Here is a 14253-nt window from a genome sequence, read left to right on the forward strand (position 1 = left end):
TTACTTTCCCTTATAACATGGTTATAACTAAAAATAACGGAATCCGTAAGACGGAAATACAAACGCAAGCCTTCTGTTTTGATCCAGCATAATAGAAGTCTATGGGCAAGCATAACGGATCCGTTGCAAAAAACAGAACAAATCGTTAGAGGGTGAATATTTTTTTTCACAGCCACACACTGTGTGTGTGTGTATTTACAACATTAGAAATTAAAAGCAGATATTCAGATGACAAACAAGTTTATGCAGACTCTCTTTTCATAAACCATATCCAAAATAGGTGAATAATAATAATAGACTGATTATTTCAAATTAAAAAAATGTGCAACTTTAGTCAAGGATTAGACTGATAACATTATAAATATTAATGAATTCATTTGCACATGGACAGATAATTTTCTTAGACATTCGGTCTAGACAAAATTGGAAAAGTTTTAATCTTATATGAATAAATTAAGGCTCAGAGGTTGAAGTGAAGATAATTTTTCCATTGCAATCATTGTAAGTATTGGTTTGTCACCAGAACTAGAATTAAGGCTGAACGGAAAAGGACTGCTAATCAACCCCTGCAATTGTTGAAACATCTCATTTATTTGGGCAGAGATAATTTAAGATGCATGTCGATAAGGTCAGAATGAAAATATTTTTCATGTATATGCATCATGTTTACCCATAGTTCACAAGTTTTAAGCCATGGTATTCATTATTTGTTATTACATACACTATACATACAAATCAATGATAACAGTATGCTTGCCAATAGTGTTTATCAATCTACAGTATTCTCTTCATGCACACAATAGTGTGAAGAAACACTAGAGATAAAGGGTTACCTAATTTTTTCCAAAAGTGCCTAAAAAAGATGTGAGAAAAAGCAATGTAGCAAACTTGTCCCCACTGCCATAGTACCTGTGCATGTTGTGTTCTAGCCTCTTAACAAAGACGGTAGGCTGTATTACACTGGCAGATATTCACTAACGAGCGTTCACATGAATGCTTGTTTATGGTATAATTCAGATTTTTAAGTATTCTTAAAAATCAGCGCTTGTCGGCACCAGATCGTGCTGTCTAATCACAATCTGCCACCAGCAAACCACTAGACAGTATTAGGACGAGCGATGGCATAGTGATAACTCCTCCCCATTCGGTGGGGGGTAACACTGTATGTATTAGCAGCAGTCTTCTCCGCTAGCTAGCAAGCAATTGTCAGGAGGGAACGCTTCCCTCCAAACAATTGCTGATCTGCCTAATACAGGCTTTAAACAGGCCAACAATTTCTGGATTTGCTTCCTTTCCATTAAACCCTGAGGCAATGTGTCATCTCCTTGTCTGCTAACAATGTTGGGTCCCACAGTGCCTTGCAAAAGTATTCACCCCCTTGATTTTTTTCGTGTTTCGGTGCCTCACAACCTGGAATTAACATGGCTTGTTTGAGGATTTGCATCATTTAACTTACAGAACATGCCCACAACTTTGAAGATAATTTTATTTTATTTTTATTGTGAAGCAAACAACAAATAGGACAAAATAACAGAAAAGTCAATGTGCATAACTATTCACCCCCCTACAGTCAATACTTTGTAGAGCCACCTTTTGCGGCAATCACAGCTCCAAGTTGCTATGGATATGTCTCTATGAGCTTGCCACATCTTACCACTGGAAATTTTGCCCATTCCTCCTTGCAAAACTGTTCCAGCTCCTTCAAGTTGGGTGGTTTGCGCTTGTAAACAGCAATCTTTAAGCCTGACCACATATTTTCTATTGGATTGAGATCTGGGCTTTGACTAGGCCATTCCAACACATTTACATGTTTCCCCTTAAACCACTCAAGTGTTGCTTTAGCAGTGTGTTTGGGGTCATTGTCCTGCTGGAAGGCGAACCTCCGTCCTAGCCTCAAATCACGCACAGAGTGGTACAGGTTTTGCTAAAGAATAACCCTGTATTTAGCACCATCCATCTTTCCCTCAACTCTGACCAGTTTCTCAGTCCCGACTGCTGAAAAACATCCCCACAGCATGATGCTGCCACCACCATGTTTCACTGTGGGGATTGTGTTCTTAGGGTGATGTGATGTGTTGGGTTTGCGCCAGACATAGCGTTTTCTTTGATAGCCAAAAAGTTCAATTTTAGTCTCATCAGACCAGAGCACCTTCCTCCATACATTTTGGGAGTCTCCCACATGCCTTTTTTGCAAACTCACAACGTGCCTTTTTGTTTTTTTGATGAAAGTAATGGCTTTCTTCTGGCCACTCTGCCATAAAGCCCAACTCTATGGAGTGTACGGCTTTTTTCCGTCCTATGTACAGATACTCCAGTCTCTGCTGTAAACTCTGCAGCTCCTCCAGGGTTACCTTATGTCTCTGTGCTGCCTCTCTGATTAATGCCCTCCTTGCCTGGTCCGTGAGTTTTGGTGGGTAGCTGTCTCTTGGCAGGTTTGCTGTTGGCAGGCATGCGCAGTGCGGGCCGGCAAAAGACGCAGAAGGAGTTGGTCACCAGCCTGCCAGCCGATGATCGGCGCTGGCAGGTTGGTGACTTTTAAAATAACGAACCACAAGCCATATAACACATTATATTTATAAATATAATGTGTTAAATGGCTTCTGTGCTCTCTGCTGGGTCCTTTTCATCGGTTGGTCCCAGCAGAGAGCACAGATCACAGTGATTACACCAAGCACTACATATTTAGCCCCAGGTCACCCCCCATCACCCCAATTAACCCCTTGATCACCCATGTCAATCACTAATGAAAGGGAAAAAAGTGATCATTGTAAACTGTCACTTTTTTTTTCTCACCAGTATTAACTGTTAGGTTTAGGTTAGTTTAGGCCCCTTTGGTAGGTAGTTAGCGCTTTATTGTATCTGTAAGTGATCAGAACTGATCACAGTCAGATCTATAATAGTTTGTGTCACCTTAGCTCACCCTCCACCCAAAACGCAGTGTTTGCCCGATCAGGCCTGATCGGTCGCCCACACGTGCGTTTTTTTTTTTTTATCACTGCACAATCACTACACAAGCGCTGCAGCGATAAAAATGATATTTTTTATCAATCGCAGCGGCTTCCTGTACTTCGCTAGCCTCCCATTTGTAAGACAGGCTTGCTTTTGTTCTTGGGTAGTCTCAGGGAATACCCCCTAAATTTAGTTGACCAAATGGCAAGGAAGGGGTATTCTTCTGAAGAGGCCTACCCCTATGCTCAATATAAGGAGAATAGTAGAAACTCCTAATGCTGGCCATACATGTAATGATTGCGGAGACCCTCAAATGACCCCATTTTGGAAAGAAGACACCCCAAGGTATTCGCTGAGGGGCATATTGAGTCCATGAAAGATTGAACTTTTTGTCACAAGTTAGCGGAAAGGGAGACTTTGTGAGAAAAAAAATAAGTAAAAATTTCCGCTAACTTGTGCCCAAAAAAAAATAAAAAATTCTATGAACTCGCCATGCCCATCACAGAATACCTTGGGGTGTCTTATTTCCAAAATGGGGTCACATGTGGGGTATTTATACTGCCCTGGCATTTTAGGGGCCCTAAAGCGTGAGAAGAAGTCTGGAATTCAAATGCATAAAAATGCCCTCCTAAAAGGTACTCATTGGAATTTGGGCCCCTTTGCGCACCTAGGCTGCAAAAAAGTGTCACATGTGGTATCACCGTACTCAGGAGAAGTAGGGCAATGTGGTTTGAGGTGTATTTTTACATATACCCATGCTGGGTGAGAAAAATATCTCAGTAAATTGACAACTTTGTATTAAAAAAAATTTAAAGTTGTCATTTGGGGTGTATAGGTAAAAATACACCCCAAAACACATTGCCCTACTTCTTCTGAGTACGGCGATACCACATGAGTGACACTTTTTTGCAGCCTAGGTGCGCAAAGGGGCCCAAATTCCAATGAGTACTTTTAGGATTTCACAGGGCATTTTTACGCATTTGGATTCCAAACTACTTCTCACGCTTTAGGGCCCCTAAAATCCTAGGACAGTATAAATACCCCACAAGTGACCCCATTTTAGAAAAAAGACACCCCAAGGTATTCCTTGAGGGGTATGGTGAGTTCATGTAAAAAAAAAAATTTTGTCACAAGTTAGTGGAATATGAGACTTTGTAAGAAACAAAAATTCTATTTCCGCTAACTTGTGACAAAAAATAAAAACTTCCATGAACTCACTATGCCAATCAGTGAATACCTTAGGGTGTTTACTTTCCGAAATGGGGTCATTTGTGGGGTGTTTCTACTGTCTGGGCATTGTAGAACCTCAGGAAACATGACAGGTGCTCAGAAAGTCAAAGTGTGTAAATCTATTTTTTTGCACCATAGTTTGTAAACGCTATAACTTTTATCCAAACCAATAAATATACACTTATTAAATTTTTTTTAATCAAAGACATGTAGAACAATAAATTTAGAGAAAAATGTATATAGAAATGTAGTTTTATTAGAAAAATTTTACAACAGAAAGTTGATATCAAAAAAAGTAAAAATGTCAGCAGCAATGAAATACCACCAAATGAAAGCTCTATTAGTGAGAAGAAAAGAAGGTAACATTCATTTGGGTGGTAAGTTGTATGACCGAGTAATAAACCGTGAAAGTAGTGTAGTACAGAATTGTAAAAAGTGGTCTGGTCATTAAGGGGGTTTAAGCTAGGGTAGCTGAGGTGGTTAACAAAACATTGAATTTAAGGCTGTGAATTTTGTAATAAAATGCAGTCTGACTTATATAAATTACAATTATATACAAACACAATATAACTAAACTAATAACACAAACAGTTATGTCCATGTCTTTCAGTAAACATCCACAGCACAAGAAAGAAAGGTAAATCTCTATGTCAATTACTTCTTTAACAGCTAATTAGCAAAACAAGTTTTAGGTAAGGAGATGAGATTGAATGTGTGAGGTGCTTTGCCCATTAAATAAAGGCACACAAACACTGGTTACTGACAAATCTGCTTTTATTGATTAAGATTGGTTAGTGTGAGCCATGTTATAGGAAGACATGAAGCTGGAAAAATCTAAAAGATTATTGCTCTGGGTGAATCCACGATTAGACAAATTATTTAAACATGAATAAAATTCAGGACTGCTGATGATCTCCCTAGAATTGTTCATCCTGTTAAAATTACTCTATGAACACAACAGTCAATTCTGAAAGAGGTGAGGAAGAACTCAAGAGTAACAGAAAAAGACCTAGAGAAGACTCTACAAACTACAAAAACTCTGGTCAGGTCTCATTAGAAAAACACTGAATAAGAATGATGTAATGGAAGGACATAACAAAGGAATTTGCTGCTGTCCCATATAAAACATTATGGCACATTATAAGTTTGCCCAAGACCACATGGATGTCCCAAGTGTTCCTGGGAGAATGTTCTTTTGACAAATAAGACAAAAGAGGAACTTTTTAGCATAATTGTACACCACTATGTTTGGAGGAAAAAGAGCTCTGCACACAAATACTGAAACCTCATCACAGATGTGAAGTGTTGTGAAGAGAATATAATAGAAGTCTTGAGATCACTGAGGGAAATATGAATTTTACAGGCAAATCTAAGGGCAGAAGTGCATGACCTCAAGCTGAAAAGATGTTGGATGATGCAACAAGACCCAAATAACATGATTAAATAAAGTATAGAAAGGTTATAAAAAAAGATTTGGGTTTTGGGATGGCTAAGTCAGATTCCCAGTCTTAACCCTATGGCATGACTTAAAGATGGCTGTGCACACAAGAAATCCAAGAAATATTTATGAAATGAAACACATATGCAGGGAGGAATGGTCCACAACTCCACCCAAACATTGTGCATGCAGATAGGTTATCAGAGCTCCAACTAAATAAGATGGACACACAATTCAATCTGATCCTGTTCGTGACGCCACTTATGCAATAAGCAGGACATCGGTACAGTGGGTCAGCTATGCAGTGGGTCAGTATATATGTGTAATAGTTCGTGACGCCAATTGCAGCTTGCACAGGACTGTAGCAGGGCCCTTTAAGATGTTATAACTCACATACCAGGTGAGGAATGCCAGAGGGGGATAATGTCTCTGTATAGCAGATATGGTAGTGTCAACGGTGTCTCCTACCTTGGTACGGCTGGACGCCTGGATACTGGCTCACTTGCAATAAATTGAGTGTGGTCAGTAGGAGTCATGGTGGAATAATTGAGATCCAGACAGGAAATATAATCCAACTTGTCTTTACTGAATGGTAGCTTTAAACCCATACAAGTTACAGCAATAGTCTTGGGTCCCAGCAGGTATTGGCAATATGTGGCAGGAATTTATATATATTCTGCTTCTGATCATATGCCTAAAGAGTCTGGCAGGTATTAGTCTTCTGCTCTGTCTGTCTTCTGCTTATTAATGGGCCTGACTAGCTGAGGAGGAATTTGGCTTCTCCTGGACTTGGGATAAGTATTCACAGCTTGGCTCACAGGGTATGCTTCTTCCTGGAGGCTGGAGGTGGCTGCTCTTCTTGTCGACCAGCTGAGGCTGATGGCTCAAGCTGGGAAGATGGATCCTTGCCTCAGCCGAGGCAGGATCCAGGGTTGGGATCCCTTGTTCTGGGAACTCCTACCAACACAACCTACCCCAGCAGGGGGTGGCTGGTACACTGACTACACTTCCTTCTCCTCCTCATGACACAGGACAAGGGAACGTCCCACTTCTGCTCACACAGGGGAGCCTAGACTGAAATGGACTATTCCAGACTAGATATACTAACTAACCTTGGTCTGCTTACATATTGCTGCCACCTGCTGGCGGACAGGGAAATTACAGCAAATATATGATACAAGCCTGGAAAGTACATATACAGGAAAAAACCTAGCTAGTGAGCCAAACAAGACTATCACTGGCAATGGTGTATGGCCAGGAATGGATTTAAATAAAGCACAGAGTCCCTGGATCAGAACCTGATCGATGACTCAGCGCTCCATTAGTCAGAAATACTAGTACACGTTAATAGAGCAGTAGAGTCAAACAGCCCAGTGCTAATCTCCTCCAGAACACGCCCGCTGCAGGGAGAAACAGGGCATTGCATCCTGTTATTAAGGATGCGCTCTTGTCACCAGGGGGCGTGGCTGATCAGCACGTCTTTCCCACGCGGCCGTGCCTTGGCTGAGGATCGCGCCACTGGAGCCTGGACAGGTGAGTTTATTACACCACAGGTGTAACATTTAAACTAGCATAAAGGGAGATGAAGAAAAGGAAAGCTACAGACAGTAAATGCTTACTTGCAACACATGTGACCCCATTTGTGAGTAGTGATATGTGGATGGATACTGGAGAAGATTTAGGTTAAAGTAATGGCCCTTCAGTGGTTGTAAGGATTTCCATATGTAACTTCACTGTTATTGTAAGGCACATATTTTATATTCCCAGACTTCCCCTACATCGCTTGCCAATATTTGAGACAGAGAAGTCCAACAGTGCAGTCCTGCACCCGAGAAGAAAGGGGAGGTCTTCCTCTGCATACAATCAATATAAAACTTTCATCTATGAGGGTTTGAAGACCTATTTCAAGAAACAGAGCAGAACATTTTTCATAAACCTGCTGGGGGACACATGTTTTCAAGATGTGATCAAGAGAAATTCCTAATATTCGCTATCATAGGAATGTTTATTTTGCCCTAAAGGAGTAGAGCTGCCAAATCAAATCACGATATCTGATAATTCCACATATGCCTAAAGGAAGTATTATCTGGGATACAAGCATTATGAAGTAATCTGCCCTGAATCTTATATGTCCCAACAGTTATTCTTTATATGTCACTGGAAAAATGGTGACCTCTACTTTTATTGATATCCCAAAACTAATAAAATATGCCAGAGCAACTACTTCATTCTCAGTCATGTCTCTATGCTGTAGGTAAGCATGTATATAAAAAATCATTAATACAAATAACTAACAAAAAACTAAAATTAAAAGCAAAAACATAAAGCAGATAAACTAGAATGCAATGTGATTATTCGACCAGCATATGAATTGCATTATCTTTTTTTTTTTTATACGCATTCCTTGTAGACACCAACTTATACTTTGTGCACCATGTTCAGTCTATTGCATAACGGGTGCATAATCCAATATGATATATCTAATGTATCATATAATTGTGTAATGTTCGAACTACTAAAATCTAAAAGCACGGTGCCTCAGTGGTTAGTAGTGGTCCATTACAGTGCTGGGGTCCTAGGTTCAAATCCAACCACAGGCAACATCTGCATGGAGTTTGTATGTTCTCCCAAAGTTTGCATGGGTTTCCTTCTACACTCCAAAGACATACTGATAGGGGACTTAGATTGTGAGCCCCACTAAGGACAGCTGGATGCTAATGTCTGCAAAGTGCTGTGGAATATAGTAGCGTTATATAAGTGCATGAAATATAAGTATTATCCTGCAGTATGAATGTTGTAAAATAAAAAAGACTGAACTGATGCATCATGAACAGATTACTCTCCATTCAGAATGCATGGGGATAAAATTGATCAGTTCTTTTCCGGATTTGAGCCCCTAGGATGGAACTCAGCGCCGGAAAAGAAAAACGCTAGTGTGAAAGTACCTTAACATAGGATCCACCTTTCATAATAGATGACAAAGTTTATCTATTCTTCCCTTGTACAGTCATCTCTGCACAGGTCACAGACTAAGCCTAGAAAACTCTCCCATATAAGTCAATAGGGTCCCCTCCAGACCATTGTATCTATTGACTATGGGGCTGCCATAAAGCAATTTTCTTAATGCTTTGTAAATGCTGTTAAGAACAGCTCAGGCATGATGGCCGTCCATAAATAGAATAAACAAATTTACAATCAGAAAATAAAACAGATTAGAAAAAAAGGATATGTGCTACTATCTGGTTTTAAGTGGCAGATAAAATTGTTTGGCTAGGTCATTAGTATCTGATTGGTGGGGGTCCGACACCCTGGATACACTCTAATCAGCTGTTTGAGAAGGCAGTGGTGCTTACAGTAGCGCTGCAGCCCTCTCCAGCTTTTCCTAGGTGTGATGTCATGTTCAGCGGTCACCTGGCCGGCGCCAGCTTAGCCCTATTGAAAAAAATGGGGCTAAGTTGCAATATCAAGCGCAGTTGCTATACAATGTACAGTGCTACTGTGAGTGCTGCTGATTTCTCAAACAGCTGATCGGTGGGGTTCCAAGGTGTTGTACCCCCACCAATCAGATACTGATGAACTATCAAGAGGATAGGTCATCAGTGTAAAACTCCTGGAAAGCCTGTTGAACCTGTAGAATACCCGGACCAGCGCCGTACATGTACGGCGTGCTGATCGGGTGGGTGCAGGAGTCTCTCCCTGCACTAAGTACCCTGGAAAATGGCAGAATCTAAGCTGGCTGAGGCTATTTATGGTGCTGTGACATCACAGGGCTGGCTGGCTGCATACATGGCATTATGGGTGATCCCGCCTTCCCAGAGTTCCTTGCTGCATGTCCTCAAATGTGCAGTAGCCATTTTAGATAAATAATGCGATTCGTTACCACGAAGCGTGAGGAAATTCGGATTCGGTGCAAATTGAATAATTCCTGAAATTCGGATCAAAATCCACTTCGTCAGCTTTGATTCACTCATCACTAATGTACAGTCGTGGCCAAAAGTTTTGAGAATTACATAAATATTGGAAATTGGAAAAGTTGCTGCTTGTTTTTATAATAGCAATTTGCATATACTCCAGAATGTTATGAAGAGTGATCAGATGAATTGGATAGTCCTTCTTTGCCATGAAAATTAACTTAATCCCCAAAAAAACCTTTCCACTGCATTTCATTGCTGTCATTAAAGGACCTGCTGAGATCATTTCAGTAATCGTCTTGTTAACTCAGGTGAGAATGTTGACGAGCACAAGGCTGGAGATCATTATGTCAGGCTGATTGGGTTAAAATGGCAGACTTTACCTGTTAAAAGGAGGGTGATGCTTGAAATCATTGTTCTTCCATTTTTAACCATGGTGACCTGCAAAGAAACGCGTGCAGCCATCATTGCGTTGCATAAAAGTGGCTTCACAGGCAAGGATATTGTGGCTACTAAGATTGCACCTCAATCAACAATTTATAGGATCATCAAGAACTTCAAGGAAAGAGGTTCAATTCTTGTTAAGAAGGCTTCAGGGCGTCCAAGAAAGTCCAGCAAGTACCAGGATCGTCTCCTAAAGAGGATTAAGCTGCGGGATCGGAGTGCCACCAGTGCAGAGCTTTCTCAGAAATGGCAGCAGGCAGGTGTGAGCGCATCTGCACGCACAGTGAGGTGAAGACTTTTGGAAGATGTCCTGGAGTCAAGAAGGGCAGCAAAGAAGCCACTTCTCTCCAAAAAAAAAACACATCAGGGACAGATTGATCTTCTGCAGAAAATATGGTGAATGGACTGCTGAGGACTGGGGCAAAGTCATATTCTCCGATGAAGCCTCTTTCCGATTGTTTGGGCCATCAGTAAAAGGCTTGTCCGGAGAAGAAAAGGTGAGCGCTACCATCAGTCCTGTGTCATGCCAACAGTAAAGCATCCTCAGACCATTTATGTGTGGGGTTGCTTCTCATCAAAGGGAGTGGGCTCACCCACAATTTTGCCCTAAAACACAGCCATAAATAAAGAATGGTACCAAAACACCCTCCAACAGCAACTTTTTCCAACAATCCAACAACAGTTTGGTGAAGAACAATGCATTTTCCAGCACAGTGCCATAAGGCAAAAATGATAACTAAGTGGCTTGGGGACCAAAACGTTGACATTTTGGGTCCATGGCCTGGAAACTCCCCAGATCTTAATCCCATTGAGAACTTGTGCTCAATCCTCAAGAGGCGGGTGGACAAACAAAAACCCACTAATTCTGACAAACTCCAAGAAGTGATTATGAAAGAATGGGTTGCTATCAGTCAGGAATTGGCCCAGAAGTTGATTGAAAGAAAAACGATCAGAATTATAGTTCCTTCAAGTTGGAATTCCTTGCTTTAGTGTGCGCTGTGACTGAAAAATTCAAGGACTACCTTGCTGCCACTCCATTTGTCGCCTTCACTGACAACAATCCCCTGGCGCATCTGAATACAGCCAAGTTAGGGGCTCTGGAGCAAAGATGGGCCTCTCGCCCTATGACTTTACTGTGAAATACCGGGCAGGCCGCTCAAACGAGAATGCTGATGCCCTGTCTCCGCTTCCCACTACAGAAGCACCAGATGAATCAAAGGATGCCTGGGAAGAAGTGGAAATGCCGGCGTTTTTCTCAGCAAGATAATGTTCACGCTGAAAATAATTCAGCTGCTGATCCCTCTCCACCGAATAAACCTGAGTCCAGGGGCGAACAAGAAAGGTGGATTAAGCTCCAGTCAGAAAGTTGAGTCCTCGGTGAACTGCTTGTCTTCCTTCGTCCACAGGAAGAGTGCAGACCCAGAACTATTGAAATTGTGGAGACATCGCCACCAACTCTTCCTTCAAAAAGGCCTGTTGCTAAAAAGGAGCCTGGATCCAGTGTCCTGTGATAGGGTGTACCAGATCCTCACACCACGTCGAGACGCCGGTCTTGTATTAGAGATGTATCATAACCAGTCAGGACACTTAGGCGTGCAGAAAACTGAGGCCACCATTCGCAGAAGGTTCTATTGGATTGGGATGAGGGAAGACATTGACAAATGGTGCCGGGGATGTACTGCCTGTGCCGTCAGGAGACGTGAGCGACCTGACCAGAGAGCGCCTCTCCATCCTATTGTAAGTAAAACTCCCCTGGAGCTTGTTGCCATTGATCATGTAAAGTTGGAGCCAAGTCGCTCAGGTTATACTTATGCAATGACCATTATTGATCACTTCACTAAGTTTGTTGTAGCAGTGCCCGTGAAGGACCTGACAGCCAAGACTGCGGCAGAAACGTTCTGGAAGCATTTCCTCCTGCCCTACAGCTGCCCAGAGAGAATCCCCACCGACCAGGAGTCTGCGTTTGAATCACAGTTGCTCCAGGAGCTGTGCCTGCTACATAATTGCCAGAAGGTCCGGACCACAGCCTATCATCCGCAAGGTAACGGACTCTGTGAAAAAATTAATCAAACTCTCATTAAAATGTTGAGAGCAGTATCCCCTGAGACAAGGGGTGATTGGCCTACTCTGCTGCCACAGCTTATGTACACGTATAACAATACAATTCACTGCTCCACTGGGTACACACCTTTCTATTTGATGTTCGGCCGTCAAGGGAGGCTGCCTGCCGACCACTCCCTGGACGTGCAAGTACTCAACGTCATCAACCCACTACCAAAAACTGATTGGGTGGTGGAGCATCAAAGACGTCTTCTCAATGCCAAAGAGACTGTTCAGGAGCGCATGGAAAGTGCCCGAGAGCGGAAGCAGAGAGACTAGGACCTGGCTGCTCATGCAGAACCTCTTGCTATAGGGGACGTGGTGTGGTTGAGGAATAACCACCGAACCAGTAAACTGGACAGTAAGTGGGAGAGGATTTTCTACGTCATAACTGCTATTCCTAATGCTGAGACCCACATTTACCAAATTTCCAGGGAAGGTAAAGGCTCCCAGATCATACACAGGAACCGTTTAAAGCCCTGCATAGAAGGAGAAACTGCAGCAGGGGACATTGAGCCAGAGTCTCCTGAGCCAGAGTTGTCAGCCCAACCTGTTGATCCTATGCAGGCTGTCGAGAACCTGTTACATGACAAGGACCCACTTCATTGGTTCCTCACACCCTGGTTGACCTTGGTGGTACCAGCTCCAGCTCCTGTTAGTCCTCAACCTCAGGATGACCTGTCCCAGAGTGTACCTGAAAGGGCTCCAGAGCCTGTGGATCCCTCTGGCCCCCCTGAGCTAAAGCAAAAAGAGTCTCTGCCAGTAAGGAGGTCCACGCGACCTACCAGGGGGCACCCACCTGTGAGATTCGGGGACTACATTGTTGACCAGAGTACCTCTCCCCGGGAAACTAATGTTTAACTGTCTATAAGACCCGGGTACGGACACATGTTTTTCTTCTGAGCCTCCAGGGACTTATTTTATTATTGCATTTTTATTATTATGGACTATCCTGGTTATTCCTGATACGCTGTACCAGGTCAGTGCCCCTGTTCTCTGTACTATCCTGTGAAGAGAACGACGGCCCCTTTCACCACATTTGTCCTTTGCCAGCGGAGATGCCTGATAATTTCCTTGCAAATGTATTGATTGTTGTATATGCCTGCTTTGCATTTTTTTTTTGTCTTTCAGGTTACAGTTTCCAGCTGGGCGGGCCCCCTGTGTTGTGCTGAAGACAGGCAACCTCAAAGCAGCAGGGTATGTAGTGTCCCACTATGTAAATGTGGGCACTACTCAAGGGTCAATTGGGTCACGTTGTTCCCCACCTTTTGTGGAACATGGTCATGGTATTTTGTATTGCATTTTAATGTATGTTTTCATGTTATCTCCTGTGTACCAGGCCTGTTAGGAGTGTAAGAAATTATAGTGGATGGCACTCCTTATGTGTCGCTGTTGGTGCTCAGTGGAAAGGGTAAATCGAGATATGTAGAAACCACGGCACTCAATGTTAAATTATCGAAAATAATTCATTTATTTATTCATTGTCCATCCCATGTAGGATCATTCATAAGGCAAATGGCCAACAATATTGTTTCGGTCCAGCAGGACCTTGTTCACGGCCTTTAGTGCAGCTGATCTGGAGGCATCGGGAGTCCTCCCGATGCCTCCAGATCAGCTGCACTAAAGGCCGTGAACAAGGTCCTGTTAGGAGTGTAGTTCCTCCTCCTAGGCAGTAGAGGGAGCTAGGGAACCCCCTAGTATATACTTAGGCCCAGACAGGAAAGAGTCAGTCCAGTCTAAACCAGGAGGCTAGTGCAGTCTAGCCTGCCTAAAGTGCTGAGCAAGTGAAGCTCAGAAGTTAGTCCAGGAGAAGAAGTTGCCTCCTGAAGATATCTAGCACCTTGTAAAGTACAGAGCAGAGCCAATTTTATCCAGCCAAGTAGAAAGCTGAAGGGCAGAAGGATATTTACAGCAAGAGGATTTATACCAGAGGAAGGTTTCCCTAACCAAGGATAAAGCCAGCTATAGGGCATACGGGCCTTGGAGAAAGCCAGACAGGATCTGAAGAAAGTACAGCCTGATTTGTGAGTGTTATTCCCTCTGAGTATCTTGCAAGGATTTTGCCTGCCATTTATGTGAAGCCTGCCTGTTACCAAGACCCTGCATATGGAACTAACTGAAACCTGCATAGTTGAACTGTTCAGTAAAAAGAAGTTCTGGTTCACTACAACTGTGTGTACC

Source organism: Bufo gargarizans, chromosome 1 (genome assembly GCF_014858855.1).
Source record: "Bufo gargarizans isolate SCDJY-AF-19 chromosome 1, ASM1485885v1, whole genome shotgun sequence".
NCBI lineage: Eukaryota > Metazoa > Chordata > Amphibia > Anura > Bufonidae > Bufo > Bufo gargarizans.